The sequence below is a fragment of the Tyto alba genome, unplaced genomic scaffold (assembly GCF_018691265.1).
Source record: "Tyto alba isolate M040663 unplaced genomic scaffold, T.alba_DEE_v4.0 Super-Scaffold_26, whole genome shotgun sequence".
Lineage (NCBI taxonomy): Eukaryota > Metazoa > Chordata > Aves > Strigiformes > Tytonidae > Tyto > Tyto alba.
In genome coordinates, this window is record NW_024881300.1 from 23,127,085 (window position 1) to 23,150,395 (window position 23,311).

Genomic DNA, 23,311 nt, shown 5'->3' on the forward strand with positions numbered 1-23,311 from the left:
TGGCAGTGATTAGTTCAGAACACCTTCACCTGTGTCTGCAGCTGTGAGGGCTGGCTGCTCGCCCATGCCCCGCAGAGCCTCCAGCCGCGCTGCGGGAGCGAGGAGCGGAGCCGGGAAGGTGCCTCTGCCCCCCGAGCCCTGTGAGTAACCCGGGGGGTGGGGGCCTGGGCTGGCGCGTGTGGGGCAGCGATTCCGGCCCGGAGCGTGCAGGGGGGTGTCGGGGAGAGTCGAGCTTACAGCTCGTGAACCGCTTCAGCCACATGCTGCCTGCTGTCCCACGCTCTGCTCCGAGGCAGGCGAGTGCTTTGCATCACCAAAAATTTGGCAGTGACTGAGAAGATGCTGTCTGGTGAACGTCGTAAGGTGAAATGCAGGAGGGTGTTGTGGTTTTTAGTGCTTCACCTGAGCAGTTGGAAGGCATCGCAATATTCTGGGCTGAACAAACAGTTGAGTATCAAGAACGCTTGAATGTAATTTTGCAAAACTGTTGAGTTGACTTAATCTAGGTCACTTGAAGCTGTGAGTGCTGAGAATCTTGGAAAACAAGGTCCTTCTTGCTCAGGCAGATTCTCAGTACATTGTCTTCTTTTAAAGTACTTTTATACTAACTCATAAACATCAGACAGACCTGTTAGCAGCACCTGAATCTTGTGAAAATTAAGCAGTTTTCCCTCTTTCTGTTTGAACAGATAAACCAAGAATAGTTTAATGAGCTGTAATCTTGAGTGAGCAGACTGATTTCTAGGTTTTTGTGGGGAAACTGGAGATCGAGGTGATCTTCTCCAAATAATAAGTATAGATAGTCCTGAGCTGCATCTTTGCTGACAATGCATCTCTCTTGGTTTAATAGCATCAAATCAGTTCAGCATGGCACAGCAGGCTTGATATCCCCAGCCCAATCGAGACCAGTGTGTACAGTGCTGCGTGTCGTGGGTGCATTAATCAGGGGGTGGATTACTGCTTTAGAAAGTCTGACCTTCTTGCAGGTCCTCAGGAGCCCAGTTATTGCTCCCAAACAAGAGAGGCAGAGGCGGGAGCACTGTAAACATGCAAAAGTACAAGTGCGTGGTTGGGGAGCAATGAAACCCTCTGAAATGGTAGATGGGAGAGGAGCTGGCAGGACGCACCACCAGGGAAGCAAAATGGCAGAAATTCATCTAGTTTGCTCTGAGAATAAGCAGGATTATAAAATGTGTCGGGTAACTGCAGGAATGGTGTTGGGAGGATTGCAGGCTGTGTGGGTAGCTGTACTATTTACAGCGTTTCCTCGGAGGGGCATCATGGTAGAGTGGTTAGGTCACAGCTGCAGCCATCAGAGGGGCCTTTATTTCTTAAATATAAAGTTTATATAGCTGGTTAGCTGTGTGGCCTTAATTTATTGTTGTTAGCATTGTTTGTTATTTGCTTATCCTTGCAAGTCAGTTAATCTTCAGTTGGCTATTTCTTCTATAATATGGCGTAATATTTGTCTGTCTTTATGGAACGTCTGAAAACCTGAGAGAAGTGTGATAAATGTTCAGATTGGTTTTTACTTCCTTTATTATAGAAAACATATAAGTGCCAAGCAGCGAGGTTGCATAGTAGTGCAGTATATTCTTGAATTCCGGACGGCACGCTCCTTCACCGGAGCTTAAGGCACCGTGTGAGCACTTTGGTACCGGCAGCTGGAAGGGGACGAGAGCGTCCGAGGGCAGGGCTGGGGGAGAGGTGGCGTCCCAAAGCAGCTTGGGAGCACAGGCAGCTGGAGAAGATGGAGGGTCTCGCCATGGCCAGCTGTTGTTTTTTTGGTTCTGGGGGTTTTTTTGAGTAAAACAAAAAAATCCCCAAACCAGCATGGCCTGGGGTGACTTTGGGCTGAGACTCAGTGCTGCCCCTCCTGTCTGGGCTGGCACCCAGGGGGGGTCCCAGACCACCCAGTGCTGCTGGGGGGGCCCTTCCGCTGCGGCACCGGGCGGCTTCCCGCGCGTCCCCGGCCGGGGGCTGCCAAACTGCTCCCATTAGCAGAGTTGCTCCTGGACTTCGCTGGCCCTTTTCGGGGAGGGCTCAGGAAGGGCACAGCTGGCCTGGGCTCGGGAAGGATTTAAACCATCTCCCCAGCTGCCCTGGAGCGGGGCCGGGCGCTCGCGGGCCGGCACTGCCGCAGGGGAGAGCCGTGCCACGGTGCGTTCTCCTCAGGGTCGCTATTAATGCTGAACACCGTGGATGCAAAAATAAAAAAAAAATCGAACTGAATTTTTGAAGGGATTCCTATTTGCATTCGGCTACCGTGCCTCCAACTCCCGTTTGCGCGTGCTCACCGTTCGGGACGCTCGGAAAACGCCCCGCGACGCTTTGGGCGTTTGCTCGCGTGGCGGCGCGGGGGTGGGTGGCTGCCAACGGCCGGGGGCCTGGACAATTGCTTGGTGATAACTGAATCTCCTCTCTGGCACTGTTAGCAGCAGCAGCTGCCCTAGTTCCAGTGTTTGGAGCTTTTTTGGTTGTCTTTGCTATTTAAAGGTGACAGTCCATTATTCTGCCGGCCCAGGGAGTCTCCTCTCGGATTGATGAAAGTATCTGAAAATCAGCTGAGTTACACCAATGGGATTTTTAATTTTTTTTTTCCTTTGTGGAGAGGGAAGAGGCATGGTCGGGAATGCCTGCCTCTCACCCAGGGCAGAAGAGTGGCTTTTAGTTTTTTAAAAAAACATTCAATTTGCAAAACTGTTATGAAGGACTTTTTGGGGGGCGACAGGATTAGACTGATACAGGTTTCAGTGATGGGCCAGTGTAGGTTTTAATGTTTGCTCTAAGTGCCTGGCACAAACCTGTAAGCCTTGGGACTTTTTTTTTTTTTTTCAAATTTGCTCTTGAGATGCACAGTTAATTGTGAATAGTAGTCTCTTGTGCTTCCATGCGGTATAAGTCAGTGAATTATGGCAAGGAGGAAGAAAGGCATAAAACAAAGACTCAAGGGAAACTTGGGGCAAGAGCCCAAGTCCTTTAAACCAGGAAAGAAGCATCTTTTGTGTATCCTGCTTGTGAACGTCTGTAAGGAAGTGGCAGTTTTCTTTTAAGGGGAAGGAGCGGGATGGTGATTTTTGCAGTTTGGGGAGATGCAGCGGCCGTTGAGGTTCGGGGCTGGCCCCTCCTTGCCAGGCACCGCTTATTTTTCAGCGGTTCTGTCTAATTAATATAAGGCCTGCTCAGGCACAGCCGCCCTCATTGGACGTGTCACTCGTTAATCATGTGACCCCCCTAGCCTTGGGTAATGACCTTGAAAGAATATATCAGCCCATGATGGCGGGAGTGAGGAATTAAATTGTTTCTCTGAGTGCTTATGGTCATTGCTGACAATTTATATGACACAGCTGCCCTAAGCTGTCCGTGCCGGCCATTGTGCCGCAATCATTTTCCCCGCCGGGAAGGGGCGGCCGGGCCGCCGGCGCGCTGCCCACCTCTGCTTTGGGCTTCTCCCTTTGTGTGCCTGTGCAACCTGGAAATCCCGATTCAGGGCTCTGAGACCGAGAGCCCCGGGAGGGCTTTGCTGAAGCCTTCCTTTCCGGGTGCGTGCAACGTTGCCGTCACGCTGGGAATGACGTTGGTTTGATTGTTGCGCTTATTTTCAAAACCGAGGAGGGTCCCCAAGTCGAGAATCGCGGTCCCTTTCAGGAGAGGCATTCCTAAGGTTTGGAATCTGCAAAATTGGTAGGACAGTTTGAATAGGGATGAGATCTGGGTGAGATTCAGATGCAAATGTAACAAATAGCAGTAAGCGTTTATGTGCACAAAATTAGACGGGTCCGCTAATTATCGTAAGAACCCATCAGATACCTTGTGTGCGTCCATGGGAGATTAAGAAGTAAATTTTAAGATACATCCATGTAAGCATTTATGGGTTAATATCTGTATTTTTATATTTTTGTATTTTCCTAAGTGTTAAATGTACTTGGGAAGGTATTTATTATTTGCAGATAATGAGTAAATGGCTTTCTTAGTTGTTATATATCGGTATCTGCTTTTAGACTGATGAAATAATTTGTTACAGTTATTCAATCATATTATTTATAGAAAACATGAAGCTGAGGATCTAAACATCAGATTGTTCTGCTATTGCCATATGGACTGCTTTTATCTAAATATAAACAGTTGATAATTATCACTAGAACTATTGGCTAAAATCACAAAATAGGCCAAGAACAAATAACAATCTCATTCTTCATTAACATTTTAAAAATGCAATAGATGTACTTGTTTATGCCTTCAGTGAATTTGGCTCTGTTCTTGCAGAACTGTAAATGAACCGGAGCATTTGTTTTGTGTAACCTATACACTGTTTTCTACGCGTTCCTGTGTTTGTGATCTCAGCCCGCCGCGTTCTGGGCCCGCTGGTGTGAGATGCCGTGGGTCTGGGGGTGCCGGGGCGGGGGCTCCCGGGCTCGGGCGCTGCAGCGCGCCGTGCGGGGGGTGAGCTGGAGCCGGGGCAGCTCCCACGGGCGCTGCTGCTTCTGCGCCCGGTTCCCCCCGCGCTGCCCCAGGCACGGTGTCGGCCTCGCTGGGACGGGGCTGCCTCGGCCCCCCCACGGCGGGCAGCACCGCTCCCAGCCGTGTCACAGTTTCAGCTGCGGGTGTTTTGTGCACTCGATGGAATACATATATATGTTTTTGTTTTATTTTATTTATAGTACCAAGGGAGACAGACACGGCTGTAACAATTGCTTGTTAAACACTGCTTTTGTCAGACCACCCTTTTTTTTTGTTTATATTTTTAATTGTTGATGTACCCAAAACCACTGGTATATTCAAGATTTTCCTGTTAAGCAGCTGATTTGTACTGCTGCATCACACTTACCCAGATGTTTCATCATTTGAGTTTAATTGTCATTTAGGCTGATCTACTAGATACCACGTATTCTGCTCCATAAGCTGTTATAAAGCACATTTATTAATGTGTTAATTGCTTCCATCTTAAATTCCTTTAAAACTCTTGGCTTTTTCATTGGGTCTAGTGACTTACTATTCCTTTATTTTTCAATTTGTTCCAATATGTCTTCTGGCACCTCAGTATCTGGATAGGTCACAGCAAAGGATGTGCAGTTCTCGCCTCGGTATTCTGCATATTTTGGTACTTTAGGGAAAATTGCAAAAGTCAGAAGCAGCTGTGTAAAACTTACCTGTAAAATAAAGACAAAAACAGGCAACAAAGCAAAAGTGGACATGTTGACTGGGAGAAAATACTCGCTTCATATGGACATCTCCCTTTTAATAGGTGGTTAGAGCAGAATAGGAGGGGTTTGGATTCCCTTTTCAGTTATGCCAATGATTTACTGCATGGAGAGGAACAGAGTAATTTGTGTGGTTATTCCCATTGCTGTGTTTAAGCTTAGAGTTTAAAAAAAAAAAAGGATAGAAGTTTAATATCGGCATTGTAATCATTACTGCCAGGTTTTTGTTTCGGCTGCAGCTCTCCCTTCCCGAAAGCTGTCGAGGCTCCTGGCAAACCTCTGGTCGGTCTCGGGCTGGGCCGAGGGCTGCGGGCGCAGGGCTCCTCAGCCGCTGGTTGCGCGTTACGGTACGCTCCGCAGCAGTACGCTCGTGGTCTCTCTCGCCTTCGACACCTGCGGATCGTCCTCCCCTGCGAGCGTGCTGTGCGCGAACCCAGCGAGCAGGGTCCGTAGCGCGCCCGGAGGCAGGCAGGGACCTGCAGGTCGCCCATACAGGACTGCCCAAGCAACGACCGCTTCCCGGTGTCCAGGTCAGGACTTGGCCAGGTTTCCTCGGAGCGCTAATTCGGGTTTGAAGGCGAAGACGAAGTTGGTGGGAATTGTTTCATTTTCCCGCTGGAAGCGCGCGGTCTGGCCGTGGCGTCGCAGCTCCGGCGAGGCCGGCTGGAGGGCCGGCGCCGTGTCCGAGCCCCGCTGCGAGGATGCTGATCCCTCTGCCTGCCTCTGGCCGCTGCTGCCCTGCCTGGGCGATGGTGCTTACGGCTCAGGCACCCTGCAAGACTTTACCATCCCTTATTCAAATTCCTTCTTCAATCGGCTGAAGGGAGAGCGAGCGCACTGCAGCCCCCGTTCCCCATGCTGCGCTCGCCACGGTGACGTCAGCCTTCTCGTGCAGCAAGGATATTTTAAATTTGTTTATCTTGATGATATCAGGTGGTTTGGTTGCTGGCATTCCACATTAGCATGGCAGAGCGGCAAATATGTACATATATATTTATATTTAGTATTTTTTTCTGGTATGTTCAGCTGGAAAGGCTTGGCTTGATTAATATTTTCCGCTGTCCGGTAACCATGGCAATGGGGTCAGCAGATATAATACTTAATTTAATCTTCCGACTGCCTCAGTGTGCATCACCAGTGTCCCGAATAATAGAAAGCCTTTTGCTTCTCTCTCCCTTCCTCCCTCCTTCCCTCCCCTCCCTCCCTCTCTTTCTCCCTCTCGTTCTCTTGCTTCATATATTATCTTTGCCAGTGGCTCCCTCATATGACCCAAAAGGAATAAATGGAGGGTTTTTTCATTCAATGTATATAGCTTAAGAAGAAAAAAAAAAAAAAAAAAAAAAAAAAAAGAATTTGGAGCCACCCTCCCCAGCCAGGCAGATTCCCCCCCCACCTCCCAGTTCGCCCCCCCTCCCCACCGCGCTCCGGCAGCCAGTCTCCACGGCGTGACGGGGACGTGGGAGGACTCGGAGCGCTCGGCGCGGCCGCGAGACGCTCCCCAGCCACATGCGCCCAAGCGGATTTTCCTCCCGCCGCAAAGCCCAGGCGACTGGCCAGCGGGGCTGGATGGCCTGCTTTGCTCTCCAGGTGGGTTAAGTGCATTGCTTTGTCTTCGTTTGGCCCAGTTCCCCTGTTTAGCTATTTAATTTTGCGCTTTAGGCTTGATTCTTTTTTTATTATTTTTTTTTTTTTTTAAATCGTAGCTTCATTTTTTCACAATGAACACCTTCACTTCTGGGTTGATTAAGGGGAAGGAGATGACCTGTGTACATGCTCCCAGACACACATAGTCATACTACTTAAAAAAAAAAAAAAAAAAAAGGCATTTTCTTGCTCGAAGACTCTTTTGAATTGTCCTGTGACCAATGGGACTAGGCTGGTGCTCTCCTCTTCCCAGCTGCCCCAGTGTCGCATCTCTAGTGGAGAGGAACGTTATCAGGGATTAGAGAGTCAGTATCTGGAGATGGAAGGGCCATCGGGAGGAAGACACCCTTGAAATCTCCATAACCAAATTCTTCCTGGGTTTAGTTTCGCTTGTCATTTTAGATTTTAACCTATACCTGAATTTAATTGCAGAATATTTATGCCTTTTTTTTTTTTTTTTCTTTTTCCTCTTTTCTAATGAAGTATTTGGGAGACAGAATGGTTTTGACCACAGAATGGGTAAATGAGTGATTTTTTTTTTTTCCTGTACCCAATCTGTGGGAATGAGCTTGGGAGTTTATTGCCTCCAACACCGTTTCCTCAGGCAGAAGGGCAGAGAGGCCGTCAAGGTCTCAACAGTTTTTACTGTGATCTTGCTCGCTGCCGTTTGTCAAAGCATGTCAGATGTGTTGTTTTGACTCTGTTCTTGCCCAGGTGTTGAGTGATGGCTGGAAGGGCTAAAATTTTGAAGGAACTGAAGTTCATCCCATCAGCCCAGATCTGAGCTGCTGCTTTGTCAAAATATTTGGTCCGAGGCAGTAATTACTGTGAGGACATTAAATTCCTTTCTATTCCTGATGCATGCCCATCACTTTTCTTCAAGCACAGTATCGTGACCATGGTAAAAGCACACTGCTATGAAGAGAGGTAAACCTGTCAGTAGGAAAATCCAAGAATTTCCCTAACAAATGGCCCACATTGATTCAGTTGCCGATATACATTAAAAAAAATTAACAGCTGATCCGTCCCCTCATGCTTGTCTAAACTGTTTTGCGGGGTAGCACGTTTCCTTTAACCTTTGTGTATAGCATGTCTTACTGCTCCTCTTCAGGATAACCTTCCGTCGTTTCATCTCCTGAAATAATTCCTGCCCGTGTTTGTGAACAGACAGAAGGCCTGCGCTGGGAGGAGCGATTAGGGAACCAGAGGGGCTGGGCGGGTGCGCGGCCGCCGCGAGCCTGCGGTGCCCTGGGCGGGGAAGGCCGGCCGGGGGGCTGCCCCACGGGGCGACCACGGCCACGGGCGCGCGGGGAACGGCGGGGCCGCAGGCTGCGCGCGTCTCCGAGGATTCAAACCAGGAACCGTCGGGGGCGGCCGGAGCCCCCGCGCTGCGTGCGGGTGCTGCTCCTGCCTCCGCACTGAAAGCGCCTTCCCCAGCTGCGGCCGCGTGGCCTGCGGGCCGCCGTGCGCCCGGGAGCGGCTTCGCCGCGACTCGCCCCTTGGCCGGGGAGAGGCCGGGGCTTTGCTTGGGCCCAGGGAGGCTTTAACGTGGCTCCTGATGGCGACGCGAGGCTTGATTGAACAGGCGCGGATTAATTTCTGCAGTAACTGCATCTCTGTTTCCTTTGTTCTAGAATATCCCGTATATCCCACTTTTGCCTCCATCTTTTGTCTTTTTTTAAACTGCCTGTGTGTCGTTAGCGGAAATCCAGATGTCTGCGTGGTCCTCATGAAGAGAATCATTGAGATGGGTCTTTAGATTTGATTTTCACATATTTTGAATATTATAGCTCAATGATTATTCTTCTTTTAATATATATTTAAAGTGTTTCATAAAGTAGATTTTTGTCCCATAAATCTACTACGTGACCTGCCATAAATCCAATGTGGATAAAAAATTAAGATTTGAAATTTTTTATTTTAAAATCTCTGTAAAATACATTAATATTTTTTGATTCTAAAAAGTCCTCAATCTTAATGTTATTTCTCAGGGACATCAGTAATGGAGAGAAAATACCACTTCTGCTAGTAATACAGACCTTTTCTCTTTGCTGGTCAAAGATTCAGCTCTCAGCCACCGTGACATGAGGCTTGACTGTTGAATCTCCCTGGTGACGCGCACTCTGCCAGCCCTGCACCCTAAACATGCTTGCACGTTGAATGCGTTTTACCACGTATCCTTGTATCTCATCACGTGGGTATCACCATCACATAGACTACAGGTATATAAATATAAGCGCTCTTGCTCTCATGCATATTTATGCCGTAGCATTAAAATATTACATGCACTAATCTCTGAAAATATAGGAGAAAAATGTGGAAAATAAATGAGCATTTTTTCAGATTTGCAGGATTCCTGCCAATCATCTGCTATTTGATCTTAAAGGAACAACAAAAATGAATATAAAAATAAAAGCTAACCCCAAAAGCAGTAACAAACATAATGCATGCTACATGTTACAATTCCTTCAAAAAACTACTGATAGTTTTAAAAACATATTTACCATAAACAAATACTCTCGCTACCTTCTCTTGAATAAACATCCCTTTCCTTCTCTCCCCTTTCTTTTCTATGATCCTTCCTTATAGTCTAGCCTTAGCGAGCCCGACTTGCTCTCCCACTGAAATCAATGGGAGTTTCAAAAGAAACAGGGTCGGTGAAGTGTTTATGGAAAAGGGCTTTTCTTGCACGTGCTCCTGAGGCGCTAAGCCCGCCCGCCCACCCACCCACGGGCTTGCTCTGCACGGGGGGTGAGGGCTGGGTGTCAGCACTGGTCCTGAGGAAGCTTGAAAGCAAGAGCGCAAATTTATTGGAAGGTGGTGTTTATGACGTTCTTATCGTATGTATACTGAAGCTTTAAAATGAAAAATTCAAATTATAAACAAAAGAGAAAAATCTGTCGTCTTATTTAAGAAAAGTTATTTGAATAAATAAATAATTGTTCTAGCCTTCCTTTTCTCCCCAAAATAGCTTATTCTTCTGCCTGCAAGTGTAGGGCAGGATCTCTCTGTTAGTAAGAGAAAATGAAATTGTAGTTTGACAATCCCTTGAACAACGCTGCTGAAACCCTCTTTGTCTTCTGTGGAAGAACTGAGGTTGCAGAGATCTGATAGATTTGGAAATTATTTCTTTGCTGCAGTTTGGCAACTGAAGTTTGGGGTTTTTTTCCTGCTGCTTTTTATGGTTCGTCTGAAATCATTAAGTCTCAGGTGGTACAAAGGAGGGTCTGAAGAAGGATCTTCGTAACTGGCAGCAGCTTGAAAACTTGCGGTACCCGAGCGTGCTGCGGCGCGGGAGCAGAGCGGGGATTCGCGTGCCCGGCTGCCGGGCGGCCCTTGGACGGCAGCGGGGCACGTGGTGTCTGGAGAAGAGCTGGCCCGTCGGGTTTGTGCTCTGCTCTTCTTCTGTGTAAACTCATGGAAAACGGGGCTGAAGGAGACCTTGGGAGACTCCGCGTTTCTGTCGGAGACAGGATCTGTTCTTTCAAAGCCATCTCTTGGAATACATCTAGCACTTTGCAAAAATTCTTGCTATTTATTAAAGTTGTAGTTTTCTGACAGTTCACAGATTTTACGCTTCAGGCACTATTTTTAAATGACTTAACAAAGTGTAAATCGGCGCGTAGCTGGTGTGGAAGTAGGGGATTTTTGACTCTGAAGCAGGGCACAGGAGGAGCGACGTGCCCAAGGGCGTGGAGCAAGTCCACAGGGTCCATCTTTTCCCCACGCAGCATCGGGGACAGAAGCCGAGTCACCCCTTGTGGACGCTCTACCATTGCAGATAAGGTCAGCATGCAGCAGATCTTCCCCAGAAAAGGTTGTGCCGAAGGATACTCCTTCTCTGTGACCCTTGCAAATTTGGGGCAATAATCCCAAATAAAGAGGATAATCGCCAAAATCGCTAATGATCTCTGAAATTCTTGGCTGTGCTGGAGGCAAATGACACCGTGGTGGCATCTCCGCTTCTGTGACGTTTGTCATTCCAGTTCTCAGATGTATTTTTATGGGGGAGGATTTTGGTTCTAAATCAAACTAACAGACTCCATGCCGTAACACGTGCTCGTATGCATTGCCCACGTGTGCGTTTTTAGCTTGCGATTCCTCTCCTATTTTCTCATGCTTCTCCATAGCTCTCGCCCATATGGATCGCTGCCCTTGCACCCCCTCTCCTCAGCTGTGTATCGCTTCATTGCTGCACGCACGTGCCATCTGTGGGGCTGACAAGGACGAACAGGGGATGGTCTGGCCTCCCCCCGCCTTCCGTCTGACTGTACAGATCCTTTATCCCGTTGGTACCCCGTTCCCAGCCACGTCCAGGTTCTGACGTCGCTCCCTTTCCCGCACGTGTAAGTGTGCTCACAGTCCCCATAAAACTTCATTCCCCTCTTACTGTGAATTTGGAACAGGGGGTTACTCAGTCCTATTAGTTATCTTTAGGTCTTCAGGCTGGGGGGCCGTCTGCGCTCTGCTCCCTCATGTACGTACCTTCTCCCCAAAGGCGGCTCAGGCCCCGGAGGGCTCTGGCTGGGGGCGGTTGGGCGCTGCAGGTTGACGCTGCGCTCTCCTCCGCGGGCAGCACCGAGCAGCCGCTCGCCCAGGTACTGCGGTCGGTGGCGGCGGGATGGCACGTCTGGAGGATCGGTGCTGTTATTTCCTGGCCGGTGTGCGGACAGAGCGGGGGGGTGTAGGCCCCTCGTTTTGGCTGCTCTGCCGTTTGAGCGCCGCGCTGCACCTCAGCGGTTACAGGTTGCGGGAGCTGCCGGTGTGCTCGCTGCAAATCCTCAGCTAATGTAGCAAGGTGTTTAGGACTTTTCCAAAAGTTTTACTCTAAATGCTTGCAGAGATGGTGATGAATAATTGCAAAATGACCAGTTAACAAATGATGACAAATCTAGGAAAGAAAACATTCTCCCAGCATTCTTACAGAAACAGTATTCAAAAATTGTTTAATCAGCTTACAGATACCTTCTGCTGCCATTTGCCCTCCTGCCACGCGGGATCCCTTCCTGAATACCACATCCGTGTAGATATCTGCTGCCTTTTGCATTCTGGTTTGTTAAACCTCTGGCAGTTTTCACACTCGAGCGACGGGAATGAACTCCATCGCCTTCTGAAGAACAGCCGCGACCGGGGCTGGGCAGTGGTGCCGGGCGAGGGGCCTGGCCGGGGGCGAGAGGCACGCTGGGGCCCTGGCCCCGCACGTTGGGCTTTTGTACGTTGCTACACAGCTTCTGCTCGCTGTGGAGAGGAAGCCCAACACCATGTACATTCACAGAAACCACCGAGAACGCATGTGTTTGTCTATTCTGGTTCTTGAAGGGTGTTGTACCGAATCTGGTGGGGACTAACGATTAAGCCAATGACCCAAATTCCTCTTGACTTCCCCTGGGGTCTCGGCTCCAGCCCACACAGGTTGTGGCGGGTGTGGAGTGGGCTGGAAACGGCGTCAGCCAGCCCGGCGTGTGCGTGGCTGTCCTGCACAGTCCAGCCCCCGTAAACTAACCTGGTCGCTTCTGGCCCAGGGAACACCAGACTGGTTTCCTCTAGATTATTTCTGTAAACTGCTAATTCTGTTCCAATCCTTAAAACTCGAGAGCTCCGTGTAGACAAATGCATCACGTTTACTTAAAGTTGTTTTATCTTAGAAAAACCACATATGAGGAGATGTGGTATATGACAAGAGCTGGGTTGTATTTTCTCCATGGTGTAATAGGCACAGATGGGATCCTGCAGAGAAATTACACATGTGAAGAAGTTCTACGCTGACTGCAACGTGCCTGTAATATGTGTGTTTGCAACTGAGTGGCACTCCGAGGCCTTACTGAGATCAGCCCATTTTCTTGTGCACTTTCCAAACACAAACAAAAAGATAATTCTTGATCTGAAGACTCGGTGTTCTATTTGGGACTAAAAAGACAAATATTAAAGAAAGAAAAGCTGTTATTGGAAAGGAGAGGCTTAATCCAGTACTCTTTATTGCTTATGGTTGTTCTCTATTCTTTGTAGTTTGATTCGGCAACTTCTATTTAACAATAGCCACTCCCTGCTTTTTTCATTAACCACAGTTTTGTTTTATATAACATCTTTTACCTTTTTCTAATTTTTAGTTGCACTTTACCTTAGTGTAGGGTTTTTTGGTTAGCTTGTTGGTTGTTACGTCTTCTTGACCTTTTGCTTTGTCCAATTTGTGGCCTGTATCCACCATTTGGAGCCCAAGGAGTAAGAAAATGAAGGAGGGAGGGCCCAGGATTGTTGCTTAAAAGAAAAGGGGAAAAAAACCCACAAAAACACTCACCCCCACCCCCCAAAAAAAAACCCCAAAAACCCCAAAACCAACCAACCAACCGAACCAAACACCCCCCCCCCCCCAAATGCCGCAGAGCTGTATCTGCTTGGAGCTAAGACGGAGGGAGCCAAGTCGGGCTGGAGGGCAGGGCTCTGAAGGCCCCGCGCCACAAACCCGTCCCGAAGGGAACAGGCGCGAGTGCCTGCGCGATGCCCGCCCCTCATCTCCTCCGGGCTCTGTGTTTCGGTGAGGGATGATCCTTTTAAAAGCAGCACTTCTGTATCTGCGTGTTTCTTTTTCCAGCCACATCTCCATTAACTGAGAGAACCCTTGGAGGCAGCCCCTCCATCCTTCAGACATTTGCTTTACGTAAACCAGCTAGCAAACCGCTCTGTTAGTATTGATGTAGACATTACCACAAATCGCCACTTAGGGACCTGAAAGAATTGACTAACTGGTTTCAGATCCAATACACATAACTTGATCAGACGCAAACTTTAAGTACACTTGCAGGCGTGCCAACTGCACCGGCGGGGAAGTGACTCTTCTGCCGGCTATTTAAAGAGGCCCTGAGGGGAAACCATGAAAAAATAAAGATCTGGGGTTAAGACTTTTGCTGTAGTGGTTTTAAGATGAAGAGTTAGTCTGAGCATGAAAAATTAAAACATGACTGTTCTTTGGGAGACTTGGTTTATAATTTTTATTTTTTTTTTTTTTTTTTCATAAAACCCACTGATTCAGGTTTTACAGCCATCACAATGACTGTAGATTCCTGAAATTGTTGTTCTGAATCTTATTTATATTAAAAGGCCTGGATGCTCTCCTGGCATTTGCAGTCACTTCAGAGTGACTATTTACACTGCCAGCCTGGAGCAGTTGGGCAAAAAACATCAGACTAAGTATGTTACTGAGCACAAGGTATCCCCCACCAACAGAAAAATCTTTTACGTTAATTAATACCAGAAAAATTTCTTATTGCGCTGTGGTGGATTTTTGAACTTCCTGTTCTAGGAGATACTTTTCTATGATTTGGAAAGTTTATGTATGTCATGTTGGCATGGTATTAGACTGCTTTATGTACAAATACGAAGTCCTTCAGTGTTGCTTTTTATTAGAATCAAGGTTGCAGGCACGAAGCTTTCTTCTACCTGGCTGAACCGGGAGGACTTTGAGTTCCCCGGTCCCATGTGCGCATCACAACTTCTCCGCAGCAGCAGAAGCAGCTGGGCGCCCGCCAGCCCCCTCTTCGCACCCCGGTGTCCGTGGGAAGGACATGCGGGTGCGTGGGCCGTACCGGGAGCTCTGAGCAGCCGCCCAAAATGGACCCTGGGGAGGTCCGGATTGTGCAAGCCTCATCCGGGCAGTTTGGATGCACATAAGAAATCAAGGATTCTTAAAGTCAGATTTATACAAAAATAGCTAATTCAGTCCCAAATGTGCCTTTAAAATCTGCAGTTAATCCCTTAGGCATTTAATTTCCTGCCAGAAAAATTCTTCAGGCGCCTGAAGGCACTCTTAAGGTGCTTTTGGTATTCACAGTGTATTAATCGCGCCCGTGCCAGGTGCGCTCGTACCTGTTCCACAAAAACCCGGGTCGGGGTCCTCTAGATCTTCCCCGTCTGCATTCCGCAAGCTCCCGCGTGCCTCGGCCACGTGCCGCCGGAGCGCCCGCCGCCTCCCGTCCCCGGGCGGGGGTCAGCGGTGCCGGGGCCATGCCCGGGAGCACCGCGGCCCGCCGGCCCCGCGGCTGCGCCCGGCGCGGAAAGCGGTGTCGGAGGAGTTGGGTTTTCCTCTGGGCCACCGACACCCTCTTGGGTATATAAAAATCAGACTCTTAAATAGGAGGAGGGTGTTCGCAGCTCTTCGCTCTGTTGGAAGAGGTGCATGCCTTGGCAGATGTAGATTTCAGAAAATTCCGAAGTGTTTAATTCTGGGAAACGTTCGCTTTCCGGCGGGGAGGCGCTCCGCAGCCTCGGGTGAGGCCCGGCGGGGCCCCGCTGCCTGCCTTCGTGGTCGTCGGGTCTGTGTGCGTTACCCAGTGTGAGCTGCACTGATAAATGCCGGTTTCTAAAATTCAAATCTTGGAAATAGTGTTGTTTGCTTACCTTTGTGCTTTGTTTGGTTTTGTCCTTTGAATCGGTATCCAGGAGTGAGAATAATTCATTGCTCTGGTCAATCTAGGAGAGGCCTGCTGTACCGGGAGGGTTTCCTTTACCAGCCATCCTACTTCATCTGGTTTACCTTCTATATTTTTTCCATTGTAGTCAAATGCTTTGATTTTTTTTTTTTTTTTTTTTTTCCTGTCTCTGCTCCTGTTTATTCAGTCCCCTGGCTTGTAAATCAGAAATTTAATTCATTTTTTTCTCTCTGTAATTGCTATCCTTTCTTAAATCATGATATTAGGAAAAAGCTAGATACAATTTAAAATGAGAGTCTCACCTAAAATTAGCACTTGGGAAGCAGTAGTAATAAGCTTTTGTGGGTTGCACTTTTTACCCCTTGTGATGGCACCTTACTTTAGTTCTTGTACTGAACCAAAAAGAACCCAAGAAAGTTTTTTTGTTTGTTTTTTTGGGGGCTTTTTTTTTTTTTTTTTTTTTTTTGTCTTATTCAGGAGATGTAATTGCAAAATTTACAGGAAGAAACGCAAAAGAAAACGAGACCGCTTCCTAATTTTTGCTGTCAGTGGGGTTTTTTTTTCAAAAAACTTGGGTTTTGCAGGGCTGTCCCCAGGACGGTGGCTGGGGAGTGGGGAGGTGCCTGACGCTGCCTGACAGCCCACGTAGCTCTGATCTCACTGGGTGTTGCAAGCTCACCCTGATCTCAGCCAGGAGAGGTCATGGAGACGGCGAGCGCTGTTCTTGGGGGAGTTAAAGACAAAAGCATTTAATGTTTTTGGCATTGACTTACGGTGTGGCAGCTCAGAGCTCCACTCAAAAAGTTGGCAGTTGTGAATTTTTTAGTAGATCATAACAATCAAACAGGATTCTGCATGCTGGAATTGAAAACTATGGGATGATCAAAGAAGGTGGGAAGAGTGAAAGACAAATTCAAATCATTAGTGGGAAATGTAGCCTCTTGTGCAGCAAAGTTGGGTGATTCGGAGAACAAATCTGTATTTAGCTGCGTGAATCAAAGTTAGGGAGAAAAAACTTCGCTGGCGCTCTGTGTCCTATTTTGTCCTATGCAAATAAGCGCGCTAGCTAAGTTCTTTTTTTAATTCCTAATTCTGATTCACGCAGCTAAAACCAGCGTAGAGCAGAGGCAGCATTGTCTAACTGAATACGGTGTCTGGTCGTGAGGCTTCTGCTTGGGGAATTTGCAACGGATGTTGCCGTCCCATATTTAGTATTCCCCCGAACTTAATATTGCTATGGAAAGCCCAGGAGGGTCCAGCAGGACACCGAGGACTGTTTTCTTATTACTAAACAGAGAGATATTAACAACACAATGTAGAAATAAAAAAAAAGAAAGAAAAGCAAAGCAAAGACGGCCGCCTGCTCTTTTCTTCTCGGTATTATTATTTGTGACAAAGCCTTTGGTCCATTTTTCTTCATAATTTGCAGGACTCCTAATGGGAACAGCACCTCCCAATTACCATGGTTGCCAAAGGCTAATTTGGTTACCCTCAGGATCCACAATAGAGAAACTGTGTCGGCCCTTTGTAGATATTTGCATACTATACATACCGGGAATGTAAAACAGCTGCCTGGGCCCTATTCCACTATCATGGCAATTATGGGTCATTAGCTTTTTCTTTTTTCCCCCCTTTCTCCCTCTTCTTTCCTTGTTCTCATCTTCTAAACTCTGCCAGGCAGCAGAAGCAGCTGATGTTTTTGCAGGGAGCAGCAGCGCGACGGGAGGAACTGCCTTGTCTTATTCAAGGGTTGGGGGCTGACAAACGGCCGCCCGAGCGGCGTGAGCGCCGTCCTCCTTTATTCCGCGATTACGCTCTTTCTTCTCATTTTTTTCTTTCTTGGCGTCCTCCCCAGGAGCATTTGCATGCAGGACGCGTGTGCCTGTGCACGTGTGTGCCCGTGCACGCGTGTGCGCTTTGTGCTTCCCGCTGGAGAGGCGCCTCCCGCGATGGCAACAGCCGCGGCACCGGTTGTGAGCTGAAGCATGTGCTTCCCCGTGCCCATTATGTTCCCGTCAGACACCCCCTGTCAACACCCGCTCCTCGGGGGAAACCTCCAGATACTTCTGAAACTTTTGCGGGCTCCCAGGGGCCCAGAAATTAAAGGAGTGGACAAAAGGGAACTCTGTCTTAATTCGTTCGGTATTCAATTTGTTAAATGGCCAGAGCCTTTTAATAGTTTATCTCCCTTTTGTTCTGAGCAACATTTACAGTCTCCGCGTAGTTTACAAGGAAGTGATGGTTTTGCATATACATTAATTTTTTTATGAACTGCTAATTTTATTGACAATAAGGATAGATTGAAAGACCCAAAGCTTTTGTATTGTTTTGTTAAAGCAAATAAGTAAAGCACAAATGTAAATTACATCTCCAGGTTCACATTAGAGGTTTGCAAATAATACTGAGCTAATGGTTATTGCTAAGGAAAGTAGCACTGGGATCAATATTCTATACAGTAGAACGCAATACCTCTCTCTCTTTTAATCACCTCATTGCAGAAATGGCATTGAAATTTGAAATCTCATTTTCTCCATTTGTACAAATTGAACATAAATCATTGTGAGTGAGGGGAGGTTTCGGGCAACTTCACTCTTTGTGGGATTGCATTACTAATTAGTGCTGGAGGGAAACGGGGATATAGACAGGGCTCAACCGGACTCTGCAACTGCACGCAGATGGTTCTGTAAATAAAGAACCAGGGGGAAATAAAGGGTGGTTTTCATCCTTCTCTGCATCGGGGTCTTCTGAGCAAAGAAAGCACTCGTGATATTTGTTTCTTACCGCCATTAAAAATGGATAAACAATTAAGAACAAAGTGCTGACATCGCTTTTGTTGGTGTTGAGAGTGTACCTGGTGCTGTACAAAACACAAAATCACTCTCTAGCTGTCTCCCAAGGAGCTTGCTTTAAGGGTGAGTCTTGCATTGCTTGAAGTGAAGTGTTGTGTCCCAGTTTGTGTTTGCGCTGGCGGGGAAGGGGGGAGTGCTGCTGTTGATAGCACAGTGTGCAGAATTAAGGATAGGTCTCAAAATAGTGTTGTTCCTGCTGGTTAGAAAAAACCAGCACCCCTCGTCTGCTCTTCCACTGTCTCTAATTTACTTAAATAACGTTTATGAGGGAAATGCCAACAGAAAAATCTTTGCTGCTGATAACTTTAAAACCTTTTTCCTGTGGGGTAAGAGAGCTTTTCTGAAATGTGGCTGGCAGCGTGCGTTGTGCGTGTGCTCCCTCAGTAGCTCGGCTTATCCAGAATGATCCAGGACATCAAAAACATTCAGATAAAGGTGGTAGCCATTGGGTAAGCGATACAGGCTGAGAGATAGAACAGATTTGGATTAAAAGGTTTAGATAAACAGGGTTTTATTTGTCTGTGTGGAGAGGATACTATGAGTATTACGAAAGGAGGAGTCTGAGTGACTGGGAAAGGTTCCCACAGAGTGGGTGGGTTCTAAGCATCACCCCCACGGGTAAAGACTATTTTAAGTTATTCACTATCAGTCGCAGAGATTTATCACTAAACCTATATTTTTCCATCATTTTCGTGCTTTCTAAATGACTACAATAGGAGATAAATAGGTAACTTTATGGGAGAAACTGTTATTAAGGCTCATTACATAAATTTGTTCATGCCAGTTTCAATAGCTAAAGGTAAAGAAAATAAATAAAATGCCCTTGGAAGTGAAGAACAAACACTGAGCGGGCAGAGCTTCTGGCGGAGAAGAAATAACTCAAGTAATTTTAGAAAGTCGGGGGCAGAAATCTCAGACTCAAACCAAGGGCTGGTTGAGGTCTTAGACTATTCAAGAGGATGAAAGAGAGATCAAAGTGATTACAAATGTTGATTTCAAACATAGTCAGGGTGCTGTTTCAAATGGGTACTTAGTCCTAAGGCAAGAGAAGGAAGCGAAGCGACCGAGCAGCTCGCTCCGCCGGCTCCGGCTCCGCGCGGGGCTGGCCGGGCTGTGCCGGCTGTGACGCGGGCATCGCTCCCGGGTCGTGGCTCCCGACACGCCGCCCTTCCTGCCGGCGCCCTTGGGACGTGGCGTGTAACGCGGAGGGCGAGCCGGCCTCGGCCGCCTCCTTACCAGATGCCCGTCAATGAATCACTGGCGTTCTGGAGCCGCTTACCGCGCTGCTTTCCATATCGACTGGCTCAGACGTATATTGGGACCCAGCAGAATATCCTGGCTAATTTGTTCTGCTATTTTACCCGTGTAGCACATAGCAAGAGGTACTTGAAGATAGTGAGAGAGTGAAATGTCAGTAATATATATAGTCAGCACGTCCAGCCATGTGTTTAATTAATGCCATTTGCCTCTGTCATGCTTGGTGCATTGACAAAACATAAAAATATATATATTAAGAGGAAAAATAGAGTTTTACTTAAAATCTTATGGGAAGACAGACTCAAGGTTAAGGAGGAAAAGAAATCTGGGGTAAAAATAAATCCTGCTAATTGTCTTGCTTCCAAGCTGACGGACTTTGAGTTTAGGTGGCTGACTGTCTAATGCTGGAGCAGTGGGGAAAATGAGCTATTTAACAAGTAATTATGCAGAGACATTTATTTATTTATTATGTGATTTACTGAGAGATTTGCAATTTTGCATAGAGCACATCTTGTTTTGAAAATACAAATATAGTCTGGATGTTATGTAATTTGCTGACATTAGCAGCTGCAGAATCTCACTGATTTCCCAAGGACCGATTGCAGGCAAAGGGCTCGTTAAACTGATCTCTAGAGTCTGGAGGAACTAGTTTGCTCAAGACCACTGTGGGGAAGATCCCCTGGAAGAACTGGCTTGGTTAAAACTCTCGCCAAGCTCCGAGTTCTTTGGGCTGCTGCTCGCGAGCGGCTGCTGGCAGGAGGGTCCGGGTCACGCCGCCCGGACACGGGCGGGAGTTTGCTGCTAAGTGAGGAGGGAGGGTCGTACTCTACGAGTCGGTGTTCTTCTTCTGAATTTATCATCTCATGTTCTACAGTATAAATGTTTATAAATTAAATAAATTCATAAATAAGTGCATGCATAAACAATTGATAAATAACTACAGGCTACGTACATAGATGCACAGCACTGATGCTTGCACGCCCGGTATGGATGATGCACCAGTTTCTTCTGATTCTGCAGAGTGGTTGAAACAGTATCGTGAATTATCTGCTCCTCATATTGATGGGATATTTCTGGAGCATAAAGATAATAATTAAAGTGTCACTTTTTTTAGTTGCATTCCTTATGAAGATCTTACCAATATTTTATAAGTTGTATTTAGCGTCACTGATGCCAGTAGAGAGAATCCATTTTGTGAGAAGACTAAATGAGTAGCTACTATATTTTATAAAGAAGTTCCCAGCTCATGCAGGCTCCAGAAATCCCGGCTAACACGTGTCTTGCATGCTGCACGCCTTTTGTATAGACAAGGGTTGTATAGATAAAGAGCACTAGCTCCTTATATAGGCGTTTATATACTAATTTATACTGGCATTCTCTAATGAGAGCGGTGCTTCATGGCCGTAAGTTGAGGAGAAATCTAAAAGCTCTTGTAGCTGTGTTGGGCAACCGTACAACTTAGGTGGAACGACTGCAGGACTCTGCAAGCTTCGGGCCAGTGGCACGTGCACAGCGCGACTGTGCAGACTCCGAGTCGGAGGTTTCCAGAAAACGTTTGTCTGCTTTGCGTGTTGAGGTGCCACAGTGTGCCAGCGAGGGCGGTCACTGGGCTTCCCAGGGTACTGCAGATGTGGGTAGAGGTTTCCCCCCCTCCTGCCCAGATGCAGAAGCTGGGTCAAGCGTGTGTGCCACAGAGCGGAACCTCTCACCAAATGCTCTGGAGCCAGGCATCCTGAATAAACAGAGCTTCTCTCTGGGACAGTCAGAGCAGCTGACGCTCTGGATAAAGAGAACGTGTCCTCAGAGTTTGTGCCTAACGATTTCCAGGCCAGAAGGGAGGGCACGACACAGGAAGAACAGACTGAAGGGAGGCCAAGGTTGCCGAACGCATGGGAAAGATGCTCACGCAAGGTTGTGTGTATAGCAGTACTTGGGCATAAGATACAAATACACCTTTAAGCGACATCAGTTCCCTGATCCAGCGCAGAGTGCAGCTGGCCAAAGTGCTGTGGAGAAACAGCAAGGGCAAACAAAGTGTTCTGCAGCACGGGAGCAAAACATCAGGAATACTCGGTCGGCCTTGCGCCGGAGCCCTGGGTGCGCTGGAGCCACCTGCAAGGAGATGTGTCTGGTCAGCCCGCTTGCCCCGAAAGAACTTCACGTACGTAATGAAAGAGGCATTTGCAAACCTACGGAGCCCTGAAGGAGAGAATTATTGTATGAGTAATAATAAGCACTTAAATAGCACTTGACAACTTGATTGATACAAACATTAACAGATTAACTCCTACAGGACCTAGTGATGGATACGTGTTTCCCTGTATTGCAGTTGGAGAAACTGAGGTGTAGAGGTAGATTAATTTACTTGCTGACCCACAGTGTGTTGCTGGCAAAGGCAGAATTAGAATTATAGACTTCTTAATGACCAATTAGCAAAATTACAAAGCAAAAGAGCAATAGCTCCAATAGCAACCTCTAGGATCAGTATGAGAGGACACTGGATAACCTCAAGATCTCATTTCTAAGTAGTAATTTTAGTCAAGAGTTCATTATTGTATGTAGAAATTAGGATTATTTTTATCATGTACTTTGTCTTGCATTTATCCAGTCCTCTATTTCATGTGTGCAGATTCTGACTTTACAGATATTTATCTATATTTATATGCATGCATATATGGTTTTAGCAGTACAGCCGTAAAATAGTGCCGTCTATAAACTAACTTGGAAATATGACTCTCTCTACTTATTGGCACTGCACTTTTTGGTACGTACATTAAATATGCGTCTATTTTACTACCTGGAGAACACAAAATGAGTGAAATCCAGCTATTTCCCTATTACTCTTTTGACTGAAAAATTGTATATGTTTATAGTTTAGATAGATACACAGTTCATGGTAGGATGCAATAGAGTAAAGGTGTTATTGATGAGTTTGAGATGACGGCAATACTTACGAGTCGTGAGGCTCTGCATGAGTTATGTGGCTCATCCCAGACTAATGCCAATAAATTGTTTGTGTCACACCACATCTCGGTGTATTTTGTGCATACTACATATTTTACAGGCAAACTATTTCAGAAAGATGTTAGAGACTTTTTAAGAAATTATTTGTACCATTTTTCATAGACTTCTTCGTGTGAAGGCAGACTGCCAGTTACCAGGTCTCTGAGTCTATACAAGCAGAGAAAAATGGAACAAATATTACTTTGGAAACCTTTGCTTACACAAAGCACTGGTTTTGTAAATAATAATGGAAAGATTTTAAGATCATACGTATCTTGCAAACTTCCTAGGTGTAGAGTGCTTTACTCATTGGAAAACTGTAAAATCTTAAGGTTCTTATTCTGTTTTTAGTGAGTCTCAGAAATACTTGGTCACCAATATCTCATCACCAGTGACTGAATGCTGTTTTATGCTACACCTCAAGATTGTGCTTTGTGGATAAGAAATTTTACATTTGAAGAAAAACTCCTCTGACTGATTAAAAAAAATTATTCCTCCTTCAAACACAAAGGCCAGATCTTTGCGGAGCAGGAGCTTGGGACGTTTGAGGTTAACTGGATAGAGAAGGATGAGGGTGCAAAGTGTGCCTTCTCCACAGCGTGAGCACCTCTCGCAAATCCCTCCGGTGATGACCAGTGGCAGGCAGGGCTGGGTGGGTGCCATCGGAAACGCGCCCTGAGGTGTCAGCGGCTGTGGAGAGGAGAGTTATGCCTTAGCTGATGAGAGACAATCCCTAACTTCTGGGGCACTGACCTTGCCTTTAGGCTGCATAGATCATAAGGGGTTGAACTTGAAATAGCTGGCACTCGGATGCATGTTCTTTTCAAAAAATAATCAGAAATAATAATTTCTGAAAATATTCTTACATGGACATATTTTTTAAAAGTGTTTATCTGAATATAGGTAGCTCACAAGAAACAGATACCAGTATGGT

At 46.9% G+C, this 23,311-nt stretch overlaps 1 protein-coding gene across 2 annotated transcripts in view; it reads left to right on the plus strand.

The window, feature by feature from the left end:
• The window catches only part of ZFHX3 (zinc finger homeobox 3), a 545,789-nt gene that overhangs the window by 173,369 nt on the left and 349,109 nt on the right, over positions 1-23,311 (plus strand). Inside the window, exon 1 of one of the 2 annotated variants that reach the window (XM_042797342.1) lies at positions 6,751-6,788. The exons of the other annotated variant lie outside the window; for it this stretch is intronic. The gene's annotated coding sequence lies outside the window, so the exon portion shown is untranslated. Of the gene's footprint in view, positions 1-6,750; positions 6,789-23,311 lie in introns of those variants that run through there. 2 annotated transcript variants of the gene reach the window in all.